This window comes from Podarcis erhardii (genome assembly GCF_964252035.2).
Source record: "Podarcis erhardii genome assembly, chromosome: Z".
Lineage (NCBI taxonomy): Eukaryota > Metazoa > Chordata > Lepidosauria > Squamata > Lacertidae > Podarcis > Podarcis erhardii.
This window is the reverse complement of record NC_138504.1, coordinates 48,920,711-48,931,960: the sequence shown is the minus strand read 5'-3', so window position 1 is coordinate 48,931,960 and position 11,250 is coordinate 48,920,711. Positions and strand designations below refer to the sequence as shown.

Sequence of the window (11,250 nt, the reverse complement as noted above, 5' to 3'; positions counted from 1 at the left end):
GAACAAAGGGCAATTTGGAGTTTTGCCCTGATTCACATTTCCTCTTATCTATCGCTAAAGCATAGGAGCCAACTCCTAGGGGCTGAGGTCCCTCCCCCGCCCAATAAAATATTTGAGGTTTGGCACACACACCCCAAGTTGATGGGCATTGCTATTCAAATGGTGTGAGCACGCTACATCAAGTGATCAATTAAGTGGGGCAGGGATTACCTAGGCCCCCCAATATTTTATTCAAGTTGGCACCCCTGTGCCGAAGAGCAGGTTTTCCCTTGGAAAGGACCAAGGCAAGGGGACCACACAAGCAGAAGTGTGGACGAGCCCAGAAATGTGGGGAAAGTTCAGCTGTATGTTAACGGGTCATGTGATCTCATACATTAATGATGTGCTGGGAAACAATTTAATGTATGGGATCACAGTGAGGACAAGTGGATTGTTCACTTGAACCATGAAGGGTGTGAGTCAACTTGAAGGTGCTACCCTCCTCTGATAAGGTAAAGGTAAAGGGACCCCTGACCATTAGGTCCAGTCATGGCCGACTCTGGGGTTGCGGCGCTCATCTCGCTTTATTGGCGGAGGGAGCCGGTGTATACCGGTACTTTCCAGGTCATGTGGCCAGGATGACTACGCCACTTCTGGCGAACCAGAGCAGTGCACGGAAACACCGTTTACCTTCCCGCCGGAACGGTAGCTATTTATCTACTTGCACTTTGACGTGCTTTCGAACTGCTAGGTTGGCAGGAGCAGGGACCAAGCAATGGGAGCTCAGCCCGTCATTGCAGGGATTCGAACCGCTGACCTTCTGATCAGCAAGTCCAAGGCTCTGTGGTTTAACCCACAGCGCCACCCGCGTCCCACACCCTCCTCTGATACTCATTCTCTAAAAGCCCTGCTGATTCTTTTGTGCGACTTTATGTTTTCTGAAAAGGCATAGCTTCTCTATAAATTACCAAAAGAGAACAAACATTGGGAATGTGGTCCAGAGCAAACAGGGTCATTTTTCAAAGACTGAAGCAGGGTTTAGCACATGGGTAGGCAAACTAATTGGGCCGGATCTGGCCCAATCGCCTTCTCAATCTGGCCCGCGGATGGTCCGGCAATCAGTGTATTTTTACATGAGTAGAATGTGTCCTTTTATTTAAAATGCATCTCTGGGTTGTTTGTGGGGCATAGGAATTCGTTCATTTATTATTTTTTTTCAAAATATAGTCCGGACCCCCCTCAAGGTCTGAGGGAAAGTGGATTGACCCCCTGCTCAAAAAGGTTTGCTGACCCCAGGTTTAGTGTCTGCCCCTGCTTTGGCACACCCAAACCTGAAACTTCTCTTTCATATTCACCAGCCTGCTCTTTTATAAGCATAAGTGCCATGCTGCTTCATGAGCAGACATGCTTCAAAGTGATTAATAGGTAAAGCATACATATGTACACTTGGAACATTAGGAAATTACAGTAGGAGGTTGAAAGGCAATAGAACAAACTTTGAAATAGGCCATCAAGAGGAAAATATAGGATGAACACGTCAGCAACCTCTGTATAGCACAATGGACTTCAGCCTTGGTAAGTGATAGAGGCAGCTTCATGGAAGCTGTTGGAGACCCACCTGGCCCCTTGCAAGAGGTAATACAATTGCAGCCTTTGGGGTGGGGTTTCTTTTACTTTTGAGAAAAGGCAAATAAGAAGCGACATGACTGAAGTTTATAAAATTTTGCATGGCATAGAGGAAGTGGAGATGGGGACGTTTGGGAGATTCAGGACATCCCTTGGTGGACCACTTAATGATTTTTCAGTTTTAGCTATTGTAATGTGCATTGCTAGATTCTGTATGAACTTTAATTGCACTTTAATTGCTTCTTTTATTTCACACACTGTATTTTATTGCCTCACAGTTTGCATTCCACAGAATTTAAACAGCAATACAATAAAATACAATCAAAGAATTAAATAAACAATTAAAATTCAATAGAAAGAGTGAATGTGGACAATGCCATGTACCTCCTGAATGAAGCTTGTAGACCAGTGGCGGTCCACAGAACAGAGTTTGTGAACTTGTGCTCTGTCCAGCGCCTGAATGAATAAACAATTTTTTCAGTCTCTTGGTTTGTAGGCCCAGTTTATATAACTTCTGATCAGACTAGGAACAGTGCCTTGGATAGTTCTTGGAGCACACACTAAGCTGGTCAGAAAGATGCAGTGAGTTGCCATTTTAAATTTCCCACATTGCCCCCCAGAGCATGTGACAAAGGAGGGATACCTAAGAGAGCTTCTGACACCCCCCTAAACTAACATTTACCCTGTTAGTTAGACACTTTCATGACTTAGCATGTAGCCAAGAACAATTCCTTTCTCTCTCTCTCTCTCTCTCTCTGTCAGCAAGCATCCAGAAAAACCACAAAACTGGTGCCACATTCATGACGCTAATTGGAATATTGATTTAATGCTCCAAATCTCACGCAAATCTCATTTATCTTTCGTCAGGTGCTTTTTTGCCCTGGGGACAGTTTCATAATAACTGAAACAAAACAAAACAAAAAAACACAACTGCAAATATGACAAATGAGCTCGAATGGAAAAATCAATCCAAAGCAAAAAGATACACACACTTCCCATACTACCAGTTAGGGTGTGTCCAGCCCTGCTTGTTGATTTCCCACTCAACCAGCTCAGGAGCTGAGCCAAAAAATGTAAATGTAAGATATGTACTGGACAGGTAGTTGGACACAGCAGCCTTCTTTATCCTTGAACATCTCGGTTATCTAAGGCCAAAAGAAGAGGCTTGCCAGAACCATCTAGTGTGAGTGCAAGAGCATTGTCCCTGCTGGTGATTCCCAGTGACTCAAATTCAAATAGCCAAACATTGGATGAGCATAATTATGGAAAAATCTGGGCTCCTATAGAACTGGTATCAACTTCTGCATATTTCAGGCAAAACATTCTCAAAGCAGTATATCAGTGGTTCGGAACCCCAGTGCACCTTGGAGGAATATCTCAGAACTGTTGGAGAAATTGTGGGAGCAGAGGAACCCGTGCGCACCTCTGATGGAAGTGCCCTATAGCAACTATTTCAGGAGCTCAAACGAACAGGTAGATCTCAACCATCAGTCACTTCTCTTGAATAAGTTTGAAGGCAGCAACGAAGGCATTCAATCCAAAGATTTGTTAATATTTATTATGGCAGTAAGGGATGCAGGTGGTGCTGTGGGTTAAACCACAGAGCCTAAGACTTGCTGATCAGAAGGTCACGGTTCGAATCCCTGTGATGGGGTGAGCTCCCATTGCTCGGTCACAGCTCCTGCTAACCTAGCAGTTCGAAAGCACGTCAAAGTGCAAGTAGATAAATAGGTACCGCTCCAGCAGGAAGGTAAACAGCATTTCCGTGTGCTGCTCTGGTTTGCCAGAAGCGGCTTAGTCCTGCTGGCCACATGACCCGGAAGCTGTACGCCGGCTCCCTCGGCCAATAAAGCGAGATGAGCACCGCAACCCCAGAGTCGGTCACGACTGGACCTAATGGTCAGGGGTCCCTTTACCTTTATGATGGCAGTAGCATGTCTGCCCATTGTGCTTCTGGACCTGGAACATAGCAGTGGGTAACAGACTGACCTCTCACCTACAGGGTCCTAAGAGTCAAGGTGTCAAAGGTGTTTCCCAACCCAAAGTGTGCACATGACAGATAGTTAAGTATTTATAGTCAAAGTTGACGTCTGAAGGACAGTGGACCGGCCCCCTGCTGAAAATATTTGCTGACCCCTGCCCTATGGCCTGTGCACATACACCTACATGGAAATACCCAGCCCTTCACTTGCCTGGCCTGCCTCCTCCTCCTCCTCTTCCAACCCATTCTGTGCTCCACCCTCCAGCTTTGGGAGGAAATTACAAGGGTTTATCAATTTATATTGGTCTGGTGATTAACTCTGGCAATATTTATTTTTTGTCATACGTGCTGATTAATCTTACTTGTACACTTACGCACTAATGTTTCTCTTATCTTGTGCTTCCCCACCCCTCTTTTAGATAATGAAATATTTTGAAAAGAAAATAAGAAAGGGAAAGGGAAAAGAGGGTGCCTTCTATAGGTCCACAGCATATCCCAGTTTGTAAGCTGCTGAGCTCCTGTCCCAAGGTGGCACGTGTTCTACTCAGTAAGGAAGTGGCCATCTGCTTAGCTACTATGCTCACCGCCACAGCAGGAAACCCCAGTTCTTCTTCCTTCCCTCTTATTTACAGTGTCAACTCCCACTGGACGCAGCTACTAGATGTCAAACACCTTTAGAAAATCCAGGAGGACTTCGCAAAAATCGAAAGGGTACGTGAGCTTCTGGGATGGGGTGTGTGTGTGTGCAGGGGAACATTATATTTTAAGGAAGTATAAAATCTATAGGTGTAAGTACCTCTCCTAAAATTAGTTCATAGTTACTTATTTGTTACTCTTTCACGGATAACAGCTCTTGTCATGCATTTTTGCGGAGAATGTAGGTTGTTAACAGATAGCTGTATGTGATTGTAGATTATAGCTTTCCTCATTTGTGGTGTGTAGATAACAGGCCCCCCGCCCTTACTTAGCTCCTGTAATTGCCATGCAGAAGTACACTGCCCCTGTCCACAAAAGTCCATCTATTTAGAAATTATGGGTAAAAGCCCAATCTTTGTCTGTCCACAACTCAATATTAAATTGTGGACAGCAAATTTTAGCCTGTGGTGCAGTGGTAAAGCATGTTGTGCAAAAGATTCAGTTCCCAGAATCTCCAGGTAGGGCTTGCAAGTGCCACATAATATTCTGAAGAATATTATGACATTCTGAAGATCCAATCCCAGTGTTGACAGTACTGAGCAAAATGAACCAAAGGTCTGACTTGGCACAAGACAACTTCCTAAGTCCTTAAGGAGTGTGTTCATCTGAAAAACAGATCGTGGTGCTCATATTCTCCACAGGAACTAGAGGCACTAGAGAATTCATCATTCTTCCCGTTTGCAACTTCGAAAAACTATTCAGACCTGAACTTATAGATTCAAATGACAAGGAGATTCTGACTAAATATGAGGATAAATTTTTGGGCAGTAAGAGCTGTTTTGACGGTCTCCCTCAGAAGATGTCCCTCTGTCATGGATGCTTTAGCTGAGATTCCTGCATTGCAGGGGGTTGGACTAGATGACCCTTGAGATCTTTTCCTGAATATTCTATGAATATTATGTGGCACTTGCAATAGTGCCAGTTCTGTAGACTGAAGCAGTCAAATGGGCATGTTTTGAGTCCCTTCCAGTTCTACCCCTCTATGATTCTATGATCCCACCACATTTGAGAATTTGTCCACTTTGCTGGCCGCACCTTTCCACAAGCCATGTGATAAAATCCAAGCACACACACACATGAACACAAATGAACCCAGCAGTCCAAATCAGCTCCACTAGCTGAAAACTCTGTATGTTACAAGAATGGCGGGGGGGGGGGGAATCTCCCTTTGCCCAATTCTCTCCATGTCGGAGAGTGCCCAGTCCAAAAAGATGCCAACCCAGAAGATGCCAGAGACAGGATGCTGATGATGATTGACAGGAGAGTGCTGTGCTGAGCCAAAAAGGCCCTTTCAAAAGGCTCAGGAAGAAGGGAGCACAGAAAGTCAGGCGGGCCCTCAGGACCTGGGCCAAAGCTGTGCAGCAGAGGCAAGAACAACACACCCCACCCTGAGGCACTGGGAGAGATCCCGCCGGCTGATCAGCACCACAATGCCTCCCAGGCTAAGGGCCATTTCCCGAGACCTGTGGTTGTAAGAAAGCGGCAGCGGGGCGTTTCAGCAAGGTTTGTCAGTGCTTCTACTTCCTCTGTTCGAGCTCCGAAGATCGACAGGCTGAAGATACCAGGCGTGACCCAGTGATATTTATGAGGTTTTTTGTTTCCTCTTCATACAGCGAGTGTCCCCGCCCCCCGCATGGCGTACGGCAAACTGCTTTCCAGACCCCCGCCCCAACAGATTTTGCCTCTTTTGATGAGCTGCTAGCTCGAGCTTGAGAAATATGTTCCCAAACACACACGCGCACGTGTCTCCAGGGCATAGAACTTGTTCATTGGATCCTCCGGGCGCTTTCTTTCTTTCTTTCTGCTGTCTTGTGGTGGTCTGCCCCAAAGCAGTTGATCTGCAGGAAATGGTATTAGGAAAAAAGGGTGGCGTGTGTTTTGGGGGAGGTGGGTGGGGAAAGCGTAGCTGTTGTTCTCTGTCTTTCTGGCAGCGATAAGCAGTTTCGCAAAGGGCTTTTACGCAGAGCAAAGATGATGTTGCAAAAAAGGAAAGCGGGCGGGAATCCATAAAACGCAGAAGTGTATGCTCAGAAATGCTTTTAGCGGAGGAGATTTTAACTGCTTGAGAAGACTTAGAAAGCGGCTGGGGGTGTGCGGAATTAATGCAATCGTTCTAATGCAGTATTTGCATATGAGGCCTTGAGGAAGAAGTGCTAGATTCGAAGCCCATATATTCTCAGAACTTGCCAGGCTTCCCTCACAGCCTTGTCCCCCCCCCCCCCGCCGCCGCCGCCTGCCGTATGGAATTGACAACCCTGGCCTGCATATATTTTAAAAAGATATAAATAAAATCAACGTTGACACATCAGAATTCAATTTTTGAGGCTTGGGCTTTCCCTGTTAGTGCAACAATGGAAATGTTGAAAGGTGATTTTGACGTTTGCTCTTTGTATGTGGGGGCAGAGGGAGAATGTTGAAACATTCAGCGAGACTGACACCTGCATAGAGAAGCTTTGAAACTCATATTTTGAATTTCTCATCTCTTAAAGACTGTAGCATGCTGCCGTTGTTGGCTAAGAGTGAGCCCCACTGAACATAATGTTGAGCGTGATGCAGGCAAACCTTGCATAGGATTGTGTAATTTTCTGTGGAAAAATACTAGTTGCTAATTACGTGTTGTTTTCCAAGGCTGCATGAACACCGTGACCACTTTAAATAGCCGTGGCTTTCCCCAAAGAATTATGGAAGCTGTAGCACGTTGAGGGCGCCCAGGGTGGGTAGGATGCCCCCCCCCCATTCCTCTCAGAGAACTACAGTTCCCGGAGTTCCCTGGGGAAAGCGACTGGCTGCTAATCAATCCTGGAAACGGCGGCACCGTGAGGGGAACAGGAATCTCCTGACAACTCTTGAGAACCCTTAACTAATTATAGCTCCCAGAAATCTTTGGGAGAAGCTATGACCTTTTAAAGTAGCATCATAGTGATTTACATTTATGGTGCAAATGGGGCCTGCGTTGGGAGCCTGCTGAGTCCTACCCATCAGAGAACTTGGATTGCTGTGCGACATCTGGGCAGATCAATTACCAGCTCTGCCACTGGGCAGCACGAGAAAACCACTCTGGGCAGCCAGTACTTGTGGAGGGGGATATGCAGGGGGCGGGTGTAGTGAAGTGGTGGAGAATTATTGGGGAATAGAACTGTCTGTCACACAACTAGCCCTGCAGGCCTCAAGAGACTGTAGCCCACAAAGACGCAATGCATTTGGTTGGTTGGTTGGTTGGTTGGTTGGTTGGTTTATTGCAGTGCTGTGTTTTACTTCAGCTGGTTGTGGTTGTTTAAAATATATATATATTCTGCTGTCTTTTCAATGCCATTTGTTTTGCTTTTCACCGTTTTAATAACTCACCACAATAATAATGCCAACCAGCAAGAAGAGTAAACAACCAGAGACAAGTCAGAGACAAGGGGGCTCCAAGGGTTGGGACCCCTTTTGCACCCTGAGAACTGCATCACCTCTTGCACAACATACTGAGGGCTGGACGCCCGTGGTGGGTGGGGCCAGAGGCAAAAGTGGGAGGGGCAGTTGCGCTCGCCCACCCCTCTCTGTCCACCACCCAGGCTAGAAGGAGGCTAGGGCAGTGGCCCTCCACGGGTGTGTGATGTACCACCCTGGGGTGGCAGGGGAGGAGAATGACAGGTATGGTGGGAAGATTCAAGGACAAATCAAATGTTTAAACATTTCAATGTGGCATACTACAGTGGTGCCCCGCAAGACGAATGCCTCGCAAGAGCCTTGCCTCGCAAGGGTTTTCCGTTTTTCGATGTGCTTCGCAGGACGAATTTCCCTATGGGCTTGCTTCGCAAGACGAAAAACCGCGGCACCACTGTATTGTATAGTATCAACATACATTTTATATATATATATATATATATATATATATATATATATCCAGCAACAGTATCCACATTGGTTAGTCTTCTACAGATCTCCACAACATAATGTAGCAAACATGGGTTTCCTAACAAATATGAAAGATCAGGAAAAAGAGAACCTTCTTTGTATTGATGAGGAGTAATAATAATAATAATAATAATTTATTATTTATACCCCACCCATCTGGCTGAGTTTCCCCAGCCACTCTGGGCAGCTCCCAATTGAATGTTAAAAACAATACAGCATTAAATATTAAAAACTTCCCTAAACAGGGCTGCCTTCAGATGTCTTTTAAAAATAGGATAGCTACTTATTTCCCTGACATCTGTTGGGAGGGCGTTCCACAGCGCAGGCGCCTCTACCAAGAAGGCCCTCTGCTTGGTTCCCTGTAACTTGGCTTCTTGCAGTGAAGGAACCGCCAGAAGGCCCTCTGCGCTGGACCTCACTGTCTGGGCTGAACGATGGGGGTGGAGACGCTTCTTCAGGCATACTGGACCGAGGCTGTTTAGGGCTTTAAAGGTCAGCACCAACACTTTGAATTGTGCTCGGAAATGTACTGGGAGCCAATGCAGATCTCTCATATGCTCTCGGTGGCTGCTCCCAGTCCCCAGTCTAGCTGCCGCATTCTGGATTAATTGCAGTTTCCAGGTCACCTTCAAAGGTAGCCCTACGTAGAGTGCATTGCAATCATCCAAGAGGGAGATAACCAGAGCATACACCACTCTGGCGAGATAGTCTACAGGCAGGTTGGGTCTCAGCCTGCGTAGACCTAATACAAATGAGATTAGCTGGGGAAAGCAAGCTCAACACCTCTCATTGAGTTTGTATACATAAGAGGCTGGTTAATAATTCTATTTTAGGAAGGATTTGTGTTCTTATGTAGCTGCATTGTTTTATACTTCCTGGGTGTCCCATATTACAAAGTAGCCGTGTTCTGTGTTATAAATCAAGCACTGCTAGGAGTTGTTTCTTTTTGTTCCCCAACATATTTCTTATCAGTAAAAATAAATGGTGTGAAGCAAGCAAATTTTTATTCTGAAAGTGTGGCCCAGAGAAAAAAGTTTGAGAAATGCTGGGCTAGATAGACATTTGTGGTGCAAACCAGGTCTAGTGAAGGGTGTGGGCCAGATAGAGATGTCTAGAGCACAGCGTTTGGCCCCAAGCCTGAATCTCCCCGCCCCTGCTTCAGCAAATGGAAGTCTTGTCCAAATTTATTTATTTTCATTAATGACATTTTATAGCCCACCTTTCCCCCCCAAGAAGCTCAAGGTGGTGTACATACGTCTCCTCCCCCATTTCATTCTCACGACAACCCTGTGAGGTAGGTTAGGCTGAGAGATGGTGACTGGCCCAAGAGGCCATACTCAGTGAGCTTCACAGCCAAGTGGCTCTCTCCCAGGTCCTAGGCCAGCGCTCTAACCTCTAAACCACTGCTGGCTCCTCACATGAGGAGAACAGAAATGAGCAGGAACTTTGGCAAAAAGAAATGCAAACAGAAAATAAGGTATGTGGGGAAAGAATTTGAGGAGCACACTACCCAAAACAGGAGTGGTGCATCAGTTTTACTGCTCACACATTTGCAGAATTAAGCAGGGTCTGGTTTCAAGTGTGGTGGGGATGGGTGTTGAGATTCCTGCATTGCAGGAGTTTGAACTAAGGTGGCCCTTCCAACTCCATAAAGACCCAACAACTGGGGGGGGGGGGAATGATCAATCCCTCTTGTCAAGAAACTCTGGGAATTGTAGCTCTGTGAGGGAAGTAGGGGTCCACTAACAGCACCCAGAACCCTTAGCAAACACCCAGAATTATTTGCTTAAAGGGGCATCCTGACACTTTACTGATGCTTATTTGGGAAGAAGGATGGGGAGGAAATTCAGTTCAGTTCTCATTTTAATGGCAGTCTGCCAAATTCACACCTCCTGGAACAACCACAGACCTGAATATGGCTACTCTTTGTAATTCTCCACTTCTCCAAATTTTGTGAATGAAGCTCTCAAACCAAAATATGTGTCCCTAAAAGGCATATATTCAGGGCCATCATCCATTAAAAGGTGTGCATTAGTGGTGGCGGGGGGGGATATTAAAATGCATTAGATTAGGGCGAACTGCTTGCAGAAATGTGTGTATGAGGAGAAATCATCACTAAAATAACAAGTTGTTTTCATGACAAATAAATAAAAACAAAAATAAACTGATTAGGAAAAGTGGCAAATTGAAGACTAGGGAAATAAGAAACTGAGATACATTCATCCTTCTGAAGACGCTGCTGCATTTTTCTAAAATAGTCCACAAAAACAATACACCACAATAAATTTGTTGGTCTTTAAAGTGGTGCAGGACCCTTTGTTGCTTTTGCTGGATGGTAGCTGTTGGGAGATGTAGTCTGGAGGAGTTCAGGTTGCCAAAGACTTTGTTAGGCTCACCCTCTAATCCCAAATGCTTTTGTGCAGGAGTGGGAAGGTGATCTAGCTGTGCCTGTATCATGAAGAGAAGTGGGCACTCTCTATATGATCAGAAACACTCTTTTTCTCATTTGATCCTTGTCCATTTCAAGTGCCAGGTGTTGATGGAATTCACCAAAGAAGGGGACAGGGTTTGATCCTGCTAATCAGTAAACAGAAAAATAACCCAGCCCTGAAAGAACACCCAGGCAAAAGTCCAACTGCCGGTAGAAGGGAATAAGATACAAAGTCTAGAAAAAAGCACATTCTGAACATGGGGAAAATGGCTTTGTGAGGTTCCAGTGATCCTCTTCAAAGTACATTTGTTTTCTTTGGAAAAGACAACATCATGCACTCTTTCTACTCGACCTTTTGGTTGTTTAAGTGCGTTCCAAGTTTTATAGGGTTTTCTGAAGGGAAAAGAATAACTGCTGAAGTGGGAGAGAGAGTCAAGACAAAGGAGTAAGCTCTAACCATTTCTGGCTGGGATCCTGTGTTTTGTTCTACATGAAGTTTCCTGCTTGGCAGGGGGTTGGACTCGATGGCCCTTGTGGTCTCTTCCAACTCTTCTATGATTCTATGATTCTAAGCCAGCCTGAACAAAGGAGCTACCCAAACCATTGTTGCAGTTTGTGGGTGTGATTATGATCTGAG

At 45.5% G+C, this 11,250-nt stretch overlaps 1 protein-coding gene across 2 annotated transcripts in view; it reads left to right on the top strand.

The window, feature by feature from the left end:
• The first annotated feature begins 4,152 nt into the window (after window positions 1-4,152).
• GLT6D1 (glycosyltransferase 6 domain containing 1) overlaps window positions 4,153-11,250 on the top strand; it is a 45,675-nt gene continuing 38,577 nt past the window's right edge. The window contains exon 1 of one of the 2 annotated variants that reach the window (XM_081847741.1): window positions 4,153-4,297. The gene's annotated coding sequence lies outside the window, so the exon portion shown is untranslated. Of the gene's footprint in view, window positions 4,298-5,632; window positions 5,786-11,250 lie in introns of those variants that run through there. The other variant, XM_081847740.1, reaches the window with a different exon arrangement.